Source organism: Olea europaea, chromosome 3 (genome assembly GCF_002742605.1).
Source record: "Olea europaea var. sylvestris chromosome 3, O_europaea_v1, whole genome shotgun sequence".
Taxonomy (NCBI): domain Eukaryota; kingdom Viridiplantae; phylum Streptophyta; class Magnoliopsida; order Lamiales; family Oleaceae; genus Olea; species Olea europaea.
The window spans coordinates 12,638,632-12,655,637 of NC_036239.1; positions in this window are offsets into that span (position 1 = coordinate 12,638,632).

A 17,006-nucleotide genomic window follows, 5' to 3' on the forward strand; every position below is an offset into this window, starting at 1 on the left:
GATTTTCTTCTTTCAAAGGTTAATAACTCAATAATTTGTATTCTTTTTTTTTTTGTCTCTTTATCATGCTAGGCTAGATTATTTTTGGCCCCTAAGTTTTTGATGAACCGTAATATGAAACTTTAACTTTTGAATTTTGTTTTTGATATTAAAAACAATTTTGAATTCTTCAATGGTTGACATAGATTTATTTTTCCCTACAATTATATGTGTAATAGTTGTATAAGTTTTATGACTTGTTTTATGTTCGAAAAATTGAAAAGAAGTAAGACAAAATGTCAATTGCCATAAAGTCTGATAGGGGATATGAATATACCGCTATACTCTACGTGATCTTTAAGTATTCAAAAATCCTTAAATCATTGTTGCATACTCGCATCCGTCATAGAAATATAGTGGGGGTCACATATAAGAATATTTAATTCTAATTTAGAAATTGTTAAACAAATTAGAAATATCGATCTTTATAATTCAATCATGTTGTCAAATTCAAAGGTTCGAGGTTAAATAGGATTCGAGATCTTAGTATGCTTTTCATCATTAGATTTTCATCAGACTTGCATTCATTAGTTGATTTAGGTCTTTCATTCATAAGTAGCTTATTTGATTATAATTTAGTTTTAGAATAATTACAAATTTTCATTGTTTCGGTTAAAATTAAGTTAGTTCGATCTTGAAGTAATACAAATTCTGTGAGTACAATACTTACACTCAAAGTCCACTTTACTATTTGTTAATGAATTGTGTACTTGTGGTATTACAAACAAAAGAAACAATTTTTTTTTGAAATTGAGAAAAATCCCAACAAATAAAATAAGAGGAGAAGACTTTCCATAACGATGTTATTGTTTCTTCGCCAAAATTTTGGATATGGACATTGAACTCGAGAAAGTTTCAATTAAAGAATATGAGCATGAAAAGATCTGAAAAATTAATCATAAAGGCCAAAAAGAATTTGTATTATTCAAAGAAGAAGAAATTAGTATACAACCCTCAACTTTATCGTTTATTCAAAAATTGAGCTTGTCATTAAACCATATGAGGAGATTTAGTTGTACATTGTTGAGTTTGAAACTGGTGATGAGGAAAAGTCATACTACTTGAAGAAGGGCAATGTTAAATTTTGGAGAAAAGTTGCAATATAGAACAATGTCAAATCGAGCAAGTTAAGTAGGATCACCAAAGCCATATTCAAATTGCCATGAAACACTTGTACAAAAGTCTAGCTTGGGAATATAAACCAAGAACTTAATGGGAAGTAACCCATTTTACTGACCCTTATTATTATTATTATTATTATTATTATTATTATTATTATTTTTTAGTTATTGCATTACATATAGATTTAGGAATTGCATTTGTGTTTAGGAGCATACATTGAGTTTATGCATTTACATTTCTTTTTCATCATAATTTATCACATTAAGGTTATTTTTCTAATTCTTCATAGACATCACACAATTTATTAGGAATTGTGAAAAAAAAAAAAGTGTTGGTAGCTTGGGCCCAACTTTAACAATCGGGTGATCGACTAAGTCGTTCAAGGGCTAGCAGGATGATTGCCCAATGTTAAAGGATAACATAGTTGACACTTCCATTCATGGCTTCTCTTCTCCAACAGACATGACACTTTCACTTTCATCTCTTTCAAACTTCAATCTCATCATGAATCCATAATTTGAGATATAATTGAGGAGTACGGGCTTAGGTAAATTGCAGTGTATTGGATTATGCTGAGGTGTGAAAATTGTCGCTTTGATTCAAACTGTAATATCTTCTATTTTTTTTGGGGGGGGGGGGGGGGGGGGGGAGGAGAAAAATTATGTGTGCGCTAGAAGATAACTTCAATGTGTTTGATAAAATGCCTAAGTAGAGATTTGTGTTTAAGTAGGGCTAATATAGCAATTGGCATTATCGATACACATTTGGGATTTCTTTTAGTGCTGAAATTAATTGATAGTAAAGAACACCAAAACCTAGTTAGCACCACCATGACATGACATTAGCTTGACATTTGCTAGGCATCTTCTACTTTATGTCACCAACTACGTTCGCCCTCATCTAATCCAAACAACCTCCGCTTGACCTCAAATTTGAACATGAGTTAGATCAACATATAATCTTTCAGATGTCCAAAGATTGCTCTGAAAAAGTTCATTATTCCTTCACTTTTTTGGTGATGAAAGTCCTTGTTCGGTTTTGAGTAGATTCATGAAATTGCTTCTTTTATGTTAGTCTAGGGAATGTGAACTCTATTTTCAATATCTATTAAGCACATACCCTATATCATGATAAGGATTTTTTAGCATGGCATGATTTTTATGCTTTGGTACATAAAAATTGGCATATATTAGTATAGTTTGGGAGCGTCTTTATGTATTATGCTAATAGTTTATATCCTCTATATAGTTACAATACCACGAAAGAGAAAAACTACCGCTCAAGAGAAAGGAAAGTCCAAAGTGGGTGAGACATCAACTTGTTGTAGGAGGATGGAGAAACCCTTAACGATGGAAGGGAGTTAAGTGGAGATGATTGACAGAAACGTAGCCCACGTAACAGAGATTGTTGAGTTCTTGAGGCTCACCACTTCAACTAGCTAGCCAAACCAACTAGATCTTTCTACTTATGCACATATATCCTCGAGGAGTTTATGATCCTTACTCCTTTATTTTGATTATTTTCACGTTTATATTGGGAACAATGTAATATTTTTATGTTGGGATAGGTAAGTATTAGGATGCTTAGGATTTTTTTTCTTTCTCTTCAACTGCTTATCGGGTTTGTATAACTATTTTAATTTGAAAAAGAAAAAAATTTGAAAAATTCGAAAACAATGTCTAGTATAGTGTCGAATGACTTGCCACGTATGATGATTTTTAATTGTTTGAATTGAGTACAGCTTTAGTTCAAACTAGACAACATCATATCTTACGCTTTTACTTGAGTACTTATTCATGTTAGACTTGACTTTTTGAGGACTTAGCTATTACTAACTTTTTACTTTTGTTGGGACATGATATTTTATAGACTTAATCGTTGATGTTGTTGACCTAGGTTTGAATAGATTCTCTAACCCTAAACATAATAACCTAACTACTAGAATCCCCAAATCATGGGGTGGGAAGGTTTGTACTTGTGTTCATAGAAGTTTGATGGTTTGGAGTTCTACGATACCGCCTTCGCGTTGGAGAGTCTAGAACCAGGGGGGGGCACTAACCAATTTTTAAAATTCGAATCACTTATCAAAAAGAAGTATGATACATCTTATGCTTCTCTTCATAATTTTCATGGCTCTAGTAATTAAACCTGCTAGGGATCTAAAACCTTGTTTTCTTTGGCCACCAAGCTAGGAGTCAATGTCTTAAACTGGGGTCATTAAGAAGGCTTAGTAGAGAAAAGTCTTGCACATAAGATGTCAATAATAATAATAATAATAATTGAGATTACCAATAAATTAACAACACTTGACTGGTTGTACTCTAATATGGGTGTGAGTTCAATCTCGGCTAATCATGCACGCTAAATCGAGCATCGAATAAGTAAAAGTTATTTTTGAGGTTGTTTGGATCTTTTTAAAATGTTAACTTAAATTCAAACCTGAAGCATATGAGAAGTAGTTCAACGTTGAGTCTGTTATTTGTGAATTGCTTAGGTTAGTAATATATCTTATGCCTAAGTTTTGTTTTGTTTTGTTCGAGGAAGAACAAGTGTTTTAGTTTATCGGTATTTGATAAGTGCATTTTGTGCACTTATTGGACCATGTTACTAATTTTTTATATCATCAAAGTGTTGATTTTTACTTAACAAAGATTGATTTTATTTTATTTTAGTGTTGAACCTGTCTCTACACACTTGAAAAAGAAAGGAATCAAAGAATGATGGTTTTGCAACTAACTTGAAAGTTCATAGATCAACATGTAAACATCAACTGTTGGATTTGAACCATCAAATGATGCTTGAAGATAACATAGGATCAATTGGATGGAACTTGAAGTCAAAGGAGTACATTATAGTCAAAGTATTTTGACAAATCAATTTCCAACAGCACAAGTTATACTCCATATTTTCTACCTTAAATTGAAACCCATTTTTGGCTTAGCAAACTTTCGAATTGTAAAGTTGATATTTCAAGAATTGTAGCCTTTGAGTTAACTATCCAACGCACTTTGAATCATCTCAATCCAATATTTGAAGAGAAAGTTATGACTAAAATATTAAAGTGTTGTTTTCAAAAATTGAAGTGAACTGGGTGATCGCCCAATTACAGGTTGGGCGACTGCATAACCTCAAAACTTTGGCATCAGGCATCATTTCCATAGCCTGGGCGAGTGCTGAAGTTAGATCACCCACGCAAAAAACTCCCAAATCCATTTTTTCGTATAAAATTCTACTCCAACGAGGAAACCTTTCCTTAGGCTATTCTATAGATGATATTGGATGTCTTGAGACACTTTGAGAGGGATATAAATGCAACTTATTAACTATAAATTAGTGGGATCATATATACCATTCCATTCATCTTTTTGGAGCAAAAACTAGAATTTTCATTGGAGAGTTCATCTGAGTTGAAGATCAAGCGCGAAGTTGGAGTTATGCTATTTTATTTTCTTTTTCCTGCTTATGAATTCAATCTTTTGTATTAGTTTTTGTCTCTTTATCATGCTAGGCTAGATTAATTTTGGCGTCTATGTTTTTGATGAACCTTGTATTATGAAACTTCAACTTTTGAATTTTGTTTTTGATAAGTACAATTCTTGAATGATTGACTTAAATTTATTTTTTTCTACAATTATGTGAACAATAGTTGTGTGAGTTTTGTTGCTCGTTCTACCTTCGAAAGATTGAAAATAAGTTACATATGGTGTTAATTGTCGTAGAGTCCAATAGAAGATAAATATATACGGCTATAGTCTATGTGATCTTTAAATATTCAGAAATCCTTAAAACATTCTTGTATGTTTGCATTCGTTATAGAAATATAGTCGAGTCACACGTAGGAACATTTCTACTCGAGAGAGATTATTAAACAAATGAGGAATATTAATCTTAATAATTGAATTGTGTTTGTCAAATTCAGAGGTTCGGGTTAAAGGGAATTGATATATAGGTATTTGGGATCCTAGTATGCTTTTCATCACACTTGCATTCATTATAACTTTGCATTGATTTTATCTAATTTAGATCTTTCATTCATAAGTAGATTATTTGATTATAATTTAGTTTTAGAAAAACTACAATTTTTCATTGTTTCGGTCAAGATTAAGTTGATTCTAACTTGAGCTAGTACAATATCTATGGGTTCGATACTTTTACTGATAAACTATTTTACTAGTTGTTAACGAATCATGCACTTGGGGTATTACAAATGAAAGAAACAATATTTTCGTAACAACGATGCTTGTTAAGAGTAGAAATGTTCCATAAAATGTCTCAAGATCATTTTCTACCATAAAGGTTAAAAAAATTAGGACCATATGATGCAGATGTTCTAGCCCTTTTACCGTGCTTTTGTTCTTCATCACTTGGAGGAGTACCATTGACAATTTCATAGGTTCGCTTGTTTGAACTTATTTCTTGCTTGTCACTGTAAGAAAAGATATTTTCGAAAAAGCAAGCATTTCTCGATTCAATGATAGTGACTTCATGTATACCAGACTTATGGACAAGAAATCAATATACTACTATTATTAGCATATTCAATAAATATGCAATCAATTGTCTTAGGCCCAATTTTAACTTGTTTTAGCTTTGGCACTTCAACCTTAACGAAACACCCCCACACTTTTAAATGTTTATAAGAAGGTTGATAACATTTCCATAATTCATATAGAGTTTCATCCATTTTCTTTTCAGGCATTTTATTAAGAATATTTTTGCTAAAAGTATAGCCTCACCCAATATGTTCTGGGCTAGGTCTAAACTTTTCAACATAGTATTCATCATCTCGTTAAGAGTTTGATTTTTGAGTTTATCAACACCATTTGATTGATTTGAGCAAGATGTCATTGTTTAATGAATAATGTCATGTTGTTAACAAACTCTTCAAACGGTGCCCCGTACTCTTTTCCTCTATCTCTTCAAACATTCTTTATTCATTTACTAAGTTGATTTTCAACTTCAATGTTATATTGTTCGAAAATATTTGAAGTTTCGCCTATACTCTTTAACAACCAGACATAACAATATTTTATAATTAAATATCACATAGGATTGAGGTCAAAGGAGTGAGTTATAGTCAAAGTATTTTCACAGATTAATTTTTAGCAGCACAAGCTTTGCTCAATATTTTTTTGCCGCAGATTGAGATCCACTTTTGGCGTAGCAAACATTTAAATTGGAAATCAATGTTTAAGAAGAATTGTAGCCCTTTTAGGTAGCTCTCTGATTCATTTTGAATCACCTCAATTCGATATCAGGAGTGAAAGTTATGATTAAAATACTAAAATACGATTTCAAACAATTGGAGTAAATTGGGCGATCACCCAGCTATAGCAGCCCAACCCAAAAACTTGGCAGTAGGCATCAATTTCATAGCCTGGGTGATTGCCCAGATTTATTGTGGGTAGTCTCCCGAGCAAAAAGCACTTAGATCCATTTTTTCGTACAGAATTCTACTCCAATAAGGAAATCTTCCTTTTAGGGTTTTCTTTGAACAATGCTTTGAGATCTTTGGGAAATTTTTGAGAGGAATATAAATACAACTTATCAACTTTAAATTAGGGAGATCATATATACCATTCTTTTCATCTTTTGGAGAAAAATTAGGATTTCCATTGGAGAGTTCATCTGGGTTGAAGATCAAGCACGAAGATGTAATTATACTATTTGATTTTCTTCTTTGCCAGGTTAATAATTCAATCATTTGTATTTTTTTTGTCTCTTTATCATGCTAGGCTAGATAATTTTGGGCCCCTAGGTTTTTGATGAACTGTATTATGAAATGTTAACTTTTGAATTTTGTTTTTGATATTAAAAACCATTTTGAATTCGTCAATGGTTGACATAGATTTATTTTTCTCTACAATTATATGTGCAATAATTGTATAAATTTTGTGATTTGTTTACCTTCAAAAAATTTAAAATAAGTAAGACATAATGTTAATTTCCATAAAGTCCGATAGGGGATATGAATATACCGGTATACTCTACGTGATCTTTAAGTATTCAAAAATCCTTAAATCATTGTTGTATACTTGCATCCGTCATAGAAATATAGTTTGGATCACAGGTAAGAATATTTAATTCTAATTTAGAGGAATTGTTAAACAAATTAAAAATATCAATCTTTATAATTCAATCGTGTTTTCAAATTCAGAGGTTCGAGTTTAAATAGGATTCGGGATCTTAGTACACTTTTCATCATTAGATTTTCATCAGACTTGCATTCATTAGTTGATTTAGGTCTTTCATTCATAAGTAGATTATTTGATTATAATTTAGGTTTAGAAAAATTACAAATTTTCATTGTTTCGGTTAAAATTAAGTTAATTCGAACTTGAACTAATACAATTTCTGTGAGTACGGTACTTACACTCAAAATCCATTTTACTACTTGATAACGAACCGTGTACTTGCGGTATTACAAACAAAAGAAACAATATTTTTATGAACTCGAGAAAAATTCCAAGAAATAAAACAAGAGGAAAAGACTTTCCATAAGAATGTCATTGGTTCTTCGCAAAAGTTTTGGATACGGACATTGAACTCAAGATAGTTTCAGTTAAAAAAGAGGAGCATGAAAACATCTAAAAATTATTCATAAAGGCCAAAAAGAATTTGTATTATTCAAAGAAAAGGAAATTAGCTTAAAATCCCTTGACTTCTGCTCAAAAATTGAGTTTGTCATTAAACCTTATGAGGAGATTGACGTGTACATTGTTGAGTTTGAAACTGGTGATGAGGAAAAGTCATACTACTTGAAGAACCAATGTTAAAATTTGGAGAAAGGTTGCAATATTTCTAATGCCAATTGAGCAAGGACGATCACCAAAGCCATATTCAAATTGTCGTGAAACAATTGTGCAAAAGTCTAGTTAGGATTTAAACCACGAACTTACTGGGAAGTGACCCATTTATCTAGCTGTTTTCTTTTTAAGTTTAGTTATTGCATTACATGTAGATTTAGGAATTGCATTAGTGTTTTAGGAGCATACATTGAATTTATGCATTTACGTTTTCTTTTTCAACATAATTTATCACATTTAGGTAACTTTTCTAATTCTTCATAGACACTAAATCACAAATATATATATATATATATATTTTTTTTTTTTCACATCACACAATTTATTAGGAATATATTAGTGTTAAAAAAATTATAAAAAAATGTGCTAGTAGCTTGGGTGACTGCCCCAACTTTAACAATCGAGCGATCGACTAAGCCGTTCAAGGGCTAGCAGTGTGATCGCCCAATGTTAAAAGATAAAAAAAGGGAGCTTAAGTTTAGTTAAAAAAAATTTGAGAAAACATAGTAGGCTCTTCCATTCATGGCTTCTCTTCTCCCACACACACACAGCACTTTCACTTTGCAATTCACAAACTCATGGTACTTGTTCACTTTTCACTATCTTCATCTCTTTCACCTTCAATTTCATCATAAATCCATAATTTGAGTTATAATTGAGAAGTACGGGCTTATGTATATTGTGGTGTATTGGATTGTGTTGTGGTGTGAAAATTGTCGCTTTGATTCAAACTGTAATATCTTCTAATTTTGGAGTGAGGGGGGAGATGATGCTTTCAATATGTTTGGTAAAATGCCTAAGTAGAGATTTGATACACATTTGGGATTTCTTTTAGTGCTGAAATTAATTGAAAATGTAGTAAAGAACCCCAAACCAAGTTAGCATCACCATTGCATGACATTAACTTGACATTTGCTAGGCATTGTCTACTTTACGTCACCAACTACATTCCCCCTCATCTAATCCAAACAACCTCCGCTTGACCTCAAATTTGAACATGAGTAAGATCAACATATAATCTTTCAGAAGTCCAAAGATTACTCTAGAAAAGTTCATTATTCCTTCACCTTCTTTGATGATGAAATTTCTTGTTCAGTTTTGAGTAGATTCTTGAAATTGCTTCTTTTATGTTAATTTTGGGAATGTGAACTATATTTTCACCATCTATTAAACACATATCCTATATCATGATAAGGTTTTTCGAGCATGGCATGGTTTTTATACTTTGCTGCATAAAAATTGGCATAAATTAGTATAGTTTAGGAGTGTTGTTATCTATTATGCTAATAGTTATATCCTCTATATATGTACAATGCCACAAAAGAGAAAAACTGCTGCTCAAGAGAAAGGAAAGTCCAAAGTGGGCGAGACATCGAATCTTGGCTAGCAAATCGCACACCAGTTCAGCCAGACATCGGAGAAAATCTTAATGAAGGAAAGGAGTCAACTAGAGACGATTGATAGAAACATAGCCCAAATAGCAAAGATTATTGAGTTCATGAGGCACACCAGTTCAACTAGCTAGCCGAACTAACTAGATGCTTCTACTTATGCACATATATCCCCAAGGAGTTTTTTTTATCCTTACTCCTTTATTTTGATTATTTTTGCTTTCATATTGGGAACAATTTAATTTATTTTTTTATGTTGGGATAGGTAAGTATTAGGGTACTTGGGATTTAATTTTTTTCGTGCTTTCAACTGCTTATCAGGTTTGTATAACTATTTTAATTTGAAAAAGAACAAAATTTGAAAATTTCAAAAATAATGTCTAGTATAGTGTTGAATAGCTTGCCGCCTATGATAATTTTTAATTGTTTGAATTGAGTACAGCTCTAGTCAGAACTAGACAACATCATATATTATGCTTTTACTTGAGAACTTATTCATGTTAGACTTGACTTTTTGAGTACTTAGCTATTACTAACTTATTGCTTTTGTTGGGACATGATACTTTGTAGACTTAATTTTTGATGTTGTTGACCTAGGTTTGAATAGATTCTCAAACCCTTAACATAATAACCTAACTACTAGAATCCCCAAATCCTTAAAATAAAGACAAAATTGTTCTTTAACAGTTTAGGGGTGGGAAGGTTAGTACTTGTACTCATAGAAGTTTGATGGTTTGAAATTCTAGGATACCACCTTTGGTTCAAGGAGTATGAGTTCAAGAGTCTAGAACTGAGGTGGGAGTGGCAACGACCAATTTTTAAAATTCGAATCACATATAGAAATAAAATATGATGCATCTTATGCTTCTCTTCATAGTTTTTATAACTCGAGTGATTAAGCCTACGAGGGTATCTAAAACCTGGTGTTCTTTGGCCACCGAGTTGGAAGTAGTCAGCTTAAACTCGTTATGGGGGTCATTAAGAAGGCTTAGTAGACTGAAGTCTTGCACATAAGATATCAACAATAATAGAAGAAGTAATAGCAGCAACAGTAGTAATATACATTCAATATATATGCTCATATAAAAAGAAATAAAATGGGATTTAGATTATAAAAAGAGAAATGCACCTGGTAAATACTTTGAGATTTGAATTCTAGAAATTGACGATATGACTTTGAGAAATATTTACCATCTTCCTTCTAGACTTACAATTATCTAATTTTGATCACCTTGTGTATAAAAATGCATTTTAATTATTATTAGGAACCACATATGCTAGAATTATTTTGAAATTGAAGAGAAAAGCATAAGGAGTGATTTTTCACGAGACGTGTGAGAAAAAATGATCACAAAACGATTGAGATTATCAATAAATCAACAACACATGATTGGTTGTATTCTACTATGGGTGTGAGTTCAATGTTGGCTAATCACACACGCTAAATTGAGCACAATATAAGTAAATGTTATCTTTGATGTTGTTTGGATCTTTCTAAAGTGTTAACTTAAATTCAAACCTGAGGCATATGGGAAGTAGTTCAACTTTGAGTCTGTTATTTGTGAATTGCTTAGGTTAGTAATATATCTTATGCCTAAGTTTTGTTTTGTTCGACGAAGAACAAATATTTTAGTTTATGGGTATTTGATAAGTGCATTTTGTGCACTTATTGGACCATATTGCTAAGTTCTTATATCATCAAAGTGTTGAATTTTACTTAACAAAGATTGATTTTATTTTATTTCAGTGTTGAACTTGTCTCTAAACACTTGAAAAAGAAAGGAATGAAAGAAGGATGGTTTTGCAACGAACTTGAACGTTTATGTACACATGTGTAAATATCAACTATTGGATTTGAACCATAAAATGATGATTGAAGATGACATAGGATCAATTCGATGGAACTTGAAGTCAAAGAAGTGCATTATAGTCAAAGTATTTTGACAAATCAAAGCACAAGTTATACTCCATATTTTTTGCCTCAAATTGAAATCCATTATTGGCATAGTAAACTTTCGAATTGGAAAGTTGATATTTTAAGAAGAATTGTAGTATTTGAGTTAACTATCCAACACACTTTAAATCACTTCAATCAATTATCTAAAGTAGAAAGTTATGACAAAATATTAAAGTGCTATTTTGGAAAATTGAAGTGAACTGGGCGATAGTACAACCCCAAAACATTGGCACCAGGCATCATTTCCATAGCTTGGGTGAGTGCTCGAGTTAGATCACCCATGAAAAAAAACTCTCGCCCAAACCCTAAATTTGGCAGTAGGCATCATTTCCATAGCTTGGGCGAGTGCCCAAGTTAGATCATCCATGCAAAAACTTCAAAATCCATCTTTTTCATAAAGAATTCTACTACAATGAGGAAACCTTTCCTTAGGCTATTCTATGGACGATCTTGGATATCTTGATATCAATCCAATTCACATTAAACCAACCCATTTCAGAGAGAGAGAGAGAGAGAGAGAGTGAGGCAGGGACAAAAAAGAAAAAGAAATGAGGAAGGATAGAAAGGGAAAAAAACAAAAAAATAAAAGAGAGATAAAGAAGAACAGAGAAAAAAAGGGAAATTTCACCAATGTCTTATTACTATTAAGCTTGAATTCTTCAATTTCAAAGGTAAGTATAAACCACTAATTGAATAGTTACGTTTAAACTTAGAGTCGTTAGATAATTAGTTTATATTCAATATTTATTGAAATGAAACTATTGAATTAAGTACAACAAGCTATGTAATTAAGGTAAATGGAGGAAAAATCCGGTTAAATGATTAAAGGAACTATATAAATCGCTTAAATGTGAAAAGATTAAGTTTGATATCGCCTATTTAATTATTGAAATGACTTAAAATAGTTAATTGTTAATCTAAAATTTGTATCATATTTCAGACAACGATGCGAACATAGAGACAGCTTACCAACCAAGTTGATTTTGGCGTATATAATTGAGTGAGTGAAAAAAAACTTAAATATTTTTAAAATATTTACAAATTAAGTATATTATTAAAATATGTGCAATTATGTGTTCAGTTATATGATTGTTATGGAAATCTCTATTATTATAATACATGCGATATGTCAAGAATTATTTGTGGTACATTTGTGACTTGATATGTAAGACCAATGTGATATTGAGATCGGCCTGAAAAATACCAATGATTATATATTTCTTCTAGTTCACCGAGAGGCCTTGGTAGTGTTCTATACTACACTGAGAGGTCTTGACTTGGGATGAAGAGGTCTTAATTGTGTACATATAGTTCATTGAGGGGCCTTGGCCCTATTCTAGAATTGATTATGAGAGGTCTTTGAGAGTAGCTTTCGTTCACTAAGGGAGCTTGAGGCCCACGTCGGGATTGCTTAGCCCAAGGGGTAATCTATGCACATGTGACTAGTTTACAGATTTCAGTTGGAGGGTACATTTTTTGTGGATTTTTTAGTACATTTGACGTGATGAGATTATAGTATGATTACTAGTTGATGTTTATATCATGACTTATGGAAATGTCTCACTTCTTGGCTATATTTATATGATGTTATTCTATGAATTATTAAATGATATGAACTTGATTTTCGATAAAAATGTAAAAATGAAAAAGTATAATTACTTTCGAATTTTTCCACTCATAGAGCTATCAACTCAAATATTTTCTCACGTCTTTCTTGTTAGGTAACAGTTGAGTATCTAGACATCAGTTGTAAATAGTTAGGGGGCTCACTGTGTATTTTGTACCCATATGTACATTTTATGTTATTTCCTTAGTAAAAGATGAGATTTCAGCTTATCTCTATTGTGTTTTGTTATATTTAAGATTTGTGTATAGCAGATTACAAGTTGGTTGTCCTATTTACAGGAGAGATAATTCCAAAATTTTATAAAAAAAATAATTTATAAAAAGTTGGATATTGTAGTTGTAGTAACCTTGATGGTGGGTCCGACTTTTAGTTGGATTTTATCATGGCGCATGTCACATTCTGGGTCCACTAGCATTATTCGGAGCAGGACATGTCATTTTATTTCAGTAACTAGGGTGAGGTTCAACAATCACGAGTCAAGACTTGACAACATTGAAACTTATATGACAAACATGGCGGCTGTAGTGAAGAATCTAAAGGCACAGTTTAGTCAATTAGCAAATGTAATAAATTCTCAATGATTGGAAGTTTTCCAATGATACCGAGGTCAATCCAAGGGAGCATCACAACATAATCACATTGAGGAGTAAAAAATGTAGTTGAGGATAGCAAGCCTAAAAGGCTATGGCGCCACCTTCGAATCCCAAACATATAGAAAAACAGTAGTTTGAAGAGCATAAGATTGAGGCAAAGACTACAAAGAAGGATTATAAGCCTAACACAATTTCATTTTGAGATAATCTACTAATCTTGAAGGCACAACTGCTATATCCACAGTGGTCCTTGAAGAAGAAGTTTGATGAGCAGGTTGTAAAATTCCTAGAAGCCTTCAAGAAGATACACATCAACATTCCTTTTGCAGATGCCTTGATACAAATTCCAAATTATGTCCAGTTTCTAACTATGTCAAAGAAGATGAAGCTCGAGATATTTGAGACAGTATAATGGACAGACGAGTGTAGTGCAACTCTTCAAAAGAAGCTGATGTGATACGGGTTTCGCCAAAATGAACCAAAGCATTGGAGTTCAATTGGAAGAAACCTAAACCAAGTTCAGGTCTTTGGAAAGCTAATACGGGTGGCACAATTGATGGATCGAGGCACGGAGCATACTATGTTGGAGTCCATGAGCTAAGTGACAACTTTTGTGTTGGGGTCGAAGTCCGAAAGCCTGTGAAACAACGTGATTCAAGCAGCCGAAGAAGGGACCAAACCATTACTCCATGCAACCGCACCGTATCGCAGGCATGCAGTCGCTCAGGTGGCTACCGAAACTCAAGAGGCGGCAACATCTTCAACCATGCGACCGCACCAAGTTCTACCATGCGATCGCATGGGCAAAATTGAAGATGCGAATTTCCAATTTTTGCGAGAATTTTAATTTGATTCAATTTCTTATTTTCGGCAAGTTTCATTACTTTAGGACTCTAGAATTTCGTGGTTTCCTTAATAAATTATTTTCTATCTTTCATTATTGAACAGACTTTGATTTGAGAATTAATTCAGAGAGGCGATTTGCTTCCAAACCTTTGTTCTTGGGGACTTTGAACTTATCAAGGGACCAGTTGGGATTTCTTGTGGCGTTCGCAACCTTGGGTGAGGTTCTTAAATTGTGTAATTAGGAGGTCTTCGATTTAATATATCGTTGGTTGCCTAATTCATCGTTCAGGAATTAAATCCGTAAACTTTGAATCAAATTGGCGTTCTTGGGATTGGTGTTACTCTCGTGTGGGTTCGATAGTTTTCATTGCTATCCGGATTCGCATCAGGTGGTATCAGAGCTTAGGCTCCAGGTTCGAAGTTATATCTTTCAATTTGTCGTGTTACATCAGTTTTGTTGTTTTCCTTTCATTCTTGTGTTCTTCGTCGTTCTTCGTTAGTCTTATTTTAGATCCGTCAAAATAAAAAAAATAAAATAAAAATAAAAATAATTCAAAGTTGTTTTTCGGGTTCATCTAGAGTCCAAATTCAATTCTGTTTGTTGTGTTAGTGTCCTAATTGTTTTCCCTTCGTAAGAGTCCACCGAAAAAAATTACTGTTCATCGTTGATTAGTGTCTAAAAGTGCTTCAAAGATATATCATTTACAAGGCATTTTACATTCACTTTGTTTAAAAATACTAATGTTAGTCTCTAATTTCAATTCTCTTGCCGTAAATTCAATTTTCATAAATACATGGTTAAAAATCCAATTAATTGAAATACGTATTTATATACATGTCGGCATGAGTATTATACATTTGAAAGAGTATCTATTTGATGTATTTCACATGTATTTTCAATTTTCAGATACTTTGTGTAGTGAATTTGGATTTATGATCAACAGATAAATTATTTCCACTTGAGTTAGATTTCCATTGGTGCAAATATCAAGTTCATTGGATCTATATAACTCTAGATATGACAAAAACAATGAGTACTTGCTTCACAGGTAGAAAAGTTGTATTCGACAGGTAACAAGCTGGACTTTGCACGTAATTTTGGCTGTCTTGTGATACGAATTTGACTTTTTGCAAAACATGAAAGTTGTAGAAACATGGGTTTACAACCTTAAAGTTGTAGCAATCGTACTGTTCACGTCCGTATCGTTGTCACTGTTCCATGTGTCAAAAAAATACAGTTCATCTACTATTCACGTGTAAAAAAAAATTTTTAGTCCCTCCAAAAATTTTATTTATCGTCTTAGTCATTTAACTTCCTAATTATTGAGTTTTGAACAATTAATTATTATTCCATGAGTTCAAAGCCACCTATTGTTCTTGAGAACACTGACTGGAAGCAATTGAGAGGTAAAAGGCTGAGTGGTGAGATTATTTGAGGGAAAAAGCCTAAATTGAGTGATTTTCGAGCGATATAAAAAGTGAGGCATATAAAATTTAGTATTTAGGATGTCTTGCAGCGAAGGGTCAAACTCAAGTCGGGTTGGTGCTCAAACAAATATGGCGAAGGATGTGATGTGTAGGTTTGAGTGAATGTTAAAGGATATGGGTGATAGGATAGAAAGGATTGACACATCAGTTAGCAATTTGCGTATGGAACAACAGGTTGAGGTGCCTAATGCTAAGAGACTGGGACGGCAAGAACCGAGGATGGAATTGCATGATGAATTTGGTTATGGTGGTGATGTGGATGACGTTGGGTTCAATGGAGTTGAATTGGGTGGAATGAGGAATAAAGGAGACAGGTTTGAACATCGGGGTCGAAATAATTATGGAGATGACATGGATGGAGGTATGGGCAACATCAAAATGTCCATTCCACCATTTAAGGGTAGGAGTGACCCAGAGGCGTATCTAGAATGGAAGAAAAATTTGGAGCTTATCTTTGAGTGTTATAATTATTCGGAGAAGAGAAAAGTGAAGCTTGCAGTTTTGGAGTTCACTGATTACGCCATCACTTGGTGGGATCAGGTGATCACTTCAAGGCGGAGGAATGGCGAGACCAATCCGGACATGGGATGAGTTGAAGGCAATTACGAGGAAGAGGTTTGTACCTAGCCATTACCATAGGGAGGTTTATCAATAGTTGTAGGGGTTGAACCAAGGGTCGAGAACTGTGGAGGATTACCACAAAGAAATGGAAATTTTAATTATTCTGGCTAATGTGAAGGAGGACTAGGAAGCCACCATGGCACGTTTCTTGAATGGGATGAACTGGGACATTGCTAATGTGGTCGAGTTGCAACACTATGTAGAACTTGAAGACATATTGCATGTGGCGATGAAAGTGGAGCGGCAATTGAAGAGGAAAGTGCCGGCTAGGACTCCATCGGGTCATAATTCATCTTGGAAGCCTAGAGTGGAAGAAGAAAGGGTTGATGTGGCTATGGAAAACAATAAAACCGATGCACCGAAGGCGAATGAAGAGGTTGTTGGTAATACTACAAACAAGCTGGGTTCACAAAATCATAGGAGTCGGGATATTACGTGCTTCAAATGTTTAGGGAAGGGGCACATTGCATCTTAATGTCCTAATAAAAGAGCAATGATTTTGAGTGCCCACGAGGA